The sequence below is a fragment of the Dipodomys merriami genome, unplaced genomic scaffold (assembly GCF_024711535.1).
Source record: "Dipodomys merriami isolate MVZ:Mamm:240054 unplaced genomic scaffold, mDipMer1.0.p SCAF_16, whole genome shotgun sequence".
NCBI lineage: Eukaryota > Metazoa > Chordata > Mammalia > Rodentia > Heteromyidae > Dipodomys > Dipodomys merriami.
The window spans coordinates 17089180-17091858 of NW_027202937.1; the positions used below are offsets into that span (position 1 = coordinate 17089180).

Genomic DNA, 2679 nt, shown 5'->3' on the forward strand with positions numbered 1-2679 from the left:
CAGTGCTTTATCACTAATAAATATCTCCCACTGTCTTGGGCAGAAAATCTGGAAGCTGCAAAGTAGCACATGTTTATTATGAGGATACTGCAATTTGTAAATTTCAAAGTGAAATATTTCTGGGTTGGGAATATAGTAGAAAGGTAGATTGGGTACTTAATATATATGCGACTGGGTTCAAACTTGAACAGAGAAATATATAGAGGATATATAGTAGATAAATACAGATGATAGATAGATATAGGTGCGATAGATTCAGATGATAGGTCGACGGATAAGTAGATGATGGATTGATAGACTTTGCAGTCTATTTTTGTCACAGGGAGAATTACTATGTAAAATAGACTGCAAAGGGCAGAAAAGATGAGAACATTACAAAATATAAACATCAAGTGACTATAAGGGGGAAATATCTAAGTATCTCTATATACTCCAGAATGTACCCGTGGGAAATTTTCATGGATATAAAATTATATAAACTGCATGAAAACTAGATTTCAAAGCCTAGGTGCTGAGCGCTGGGCCGCGTCCACAATATGGGGTCTTCAACTCCTTCGTTCCAGTCTCCGGACCCTGTCGCTCCGCCTCCTGAAGCACCTACAACCCCTGCCAACCCAAGCACTCACCCCTCCTGCGCCAGCGTGAGCTGTCACTTGCTCTCTAGGTCCGGGCTGTTGTCGGCGGGCACCTATGTGTATCTGGTGGTGCAGAAGCCCATGAAGCTGGGGCTGGACCCGGGTCCCGGGCCCATTGTGCAGATAGTCGTCGGCATCAGCATTGCCTGTTGGGGTGTAGTTATCCTGGTAGACCCAAAAGGGAAAGCATGTCGCGTTGCTTGAAGGTAACACCAGTGACTTTGTCATCATGTATCCTTGACTTCATGACACACAGATCAAACATGGGATTTATGGATGTTCTGGATAAACCCATGGACATGGATGTTTGGCACTATTGTGGATACTGACAAGACTAAACAGATAGTGAAAACAATTGGATGTCACGCTTTGGATCCTACGAGTGTATATTTTTTTCCCTCCGATTACATGACAACCATTAAATCATTTAGAGAAGAAAATGGTTCTATACTTTATCAGAAGAAGAAAGGTATAATTTCATTTATACTCAAACATATCAAAATTATTTTTAAAAGATAGCAAAATGGAAGAAATTATAAACCAGTAGAAATAAGTTGTTTTAATATAGTTCCCTTTTTTTTTTCCGGGAGTACAGAGATTTGAACTCAGGGCCCATCACTGGGCTTGCTTGTTGGCACTCTACCATTTTAGCCAGGTTGTCAGCCTGCTTTTTTGCTATGTTTTGGAACATGGATTCTCATGGACATTTCTGCCCAGGCTGGCTTCAAACTGCAATCCTCAGTATCTCAGCCTCCTGAGTATCTAGCTTTGGAGACAAAAACCACCAGCAACCTGGTTCTTTCAAGGCATTTTTAAATTCTTCGCCTCATGAGAGCTGCAGAGCTAGTTTGATTTATTATTTAATGGATAAATCTTAAAACAGTTCAAGTGATTTTATCAGGCTCATTTGGCAAGTCAGAGATGGAATTAGGACATGTCTAGATATTCTAGTCTTTGAGAAGGGTAGTATGGTTCAAAGAAAACAAGAATTAACATTTTGAAACATTCATAGTTAAATACCAAAATGGTTGAGATAAATTCAAAGCTTTTAGTAAAATGAAAGCCTTTGATTCTTTTTCCACAACCATCACAAATGTTCTTGTGATGGAATGGAGATGCTTTGGGGATTAGGGCTCAGTATTTATTGATGTCTATGAGAAGTTGTGCTTGCATAGAAACTGTAGTTTCTATGTAAAAAGAATGTTTAGATTTTTTCCTGAAAAACAAAGGTACTTCTTTCTGTTAAACTGTCAGTCATAGTGTTTAATAAAATGTTTAGTAGCCAGTACCTTGAAGGCTGTTATTGACACTGAAAAGCTGAAACACTTGGATTAATTTGTCTCATCAGTGTCCAAAAATGAGTCTATGAACAAAATGGCAAAATTTATTGAAGAAAAAAAACAAAACAAAGCTCTCACTAGAGAGGGGCTCTTATTGAAGGTTAATGCATGTGTCTAATTGTGTTGGTGTTAATAAAGTGTCTCTATGAAATAAAAAACTTCATGAAAGTAAAACATAAACAGAAATACTAATTTCATTAAATATTCATGTATTGATACTAAATGTACCAGTTGAAAATCAATAAAGTATATGATTAAAAATTTACTGGAATATAAGCTTCATGAAGTCTAAGCTTGATGTTTCATTCTCTACACTAAGTGCCAATGACAGATAAAGAAGTTCCTTTTATTATTTATAAAGAGGGTCAGTAGGGAAGAAACACTGGGAGAAAATGAGGGAGGGATGACACAGTTTCATTCATTACCTGACTTATGTAACCTTGACCCTTTGTACATCACCTTTGCAATAAAATAAATAAGAAACATTTTAAAGGTAAAAAAGAAATATAAATGATAGACAAGAAATACAGTCTACCACCAACCCAGATGCCCCTCAGTAGATGAATGGATCAAGAAAATGTGGTATATATACACAATGGAATTCTACGCCTCCATCAGAAAGAATGACATTGCTCCATTTGTTAGGAAATTGAAAGGCTTGGAAAAAATTATATTAAGTGAAGTAAGCCAGGCCCAAAGAAACT

General features: G+C 37.1%; 1 pseudogene; it reads left to right on the forward strand.

Moving 5' to 3' along the window:
• Positions 1–536: 536 nt before the first annotated feature.
• On the forward strand, positions 537–839 carry LOC138827705 (distal membrane-arm assembly complex protein 1 pseudogene; annotated as a pseudogene).
• Positions 840–2679: the final 1840 nt, after the last annotated feature.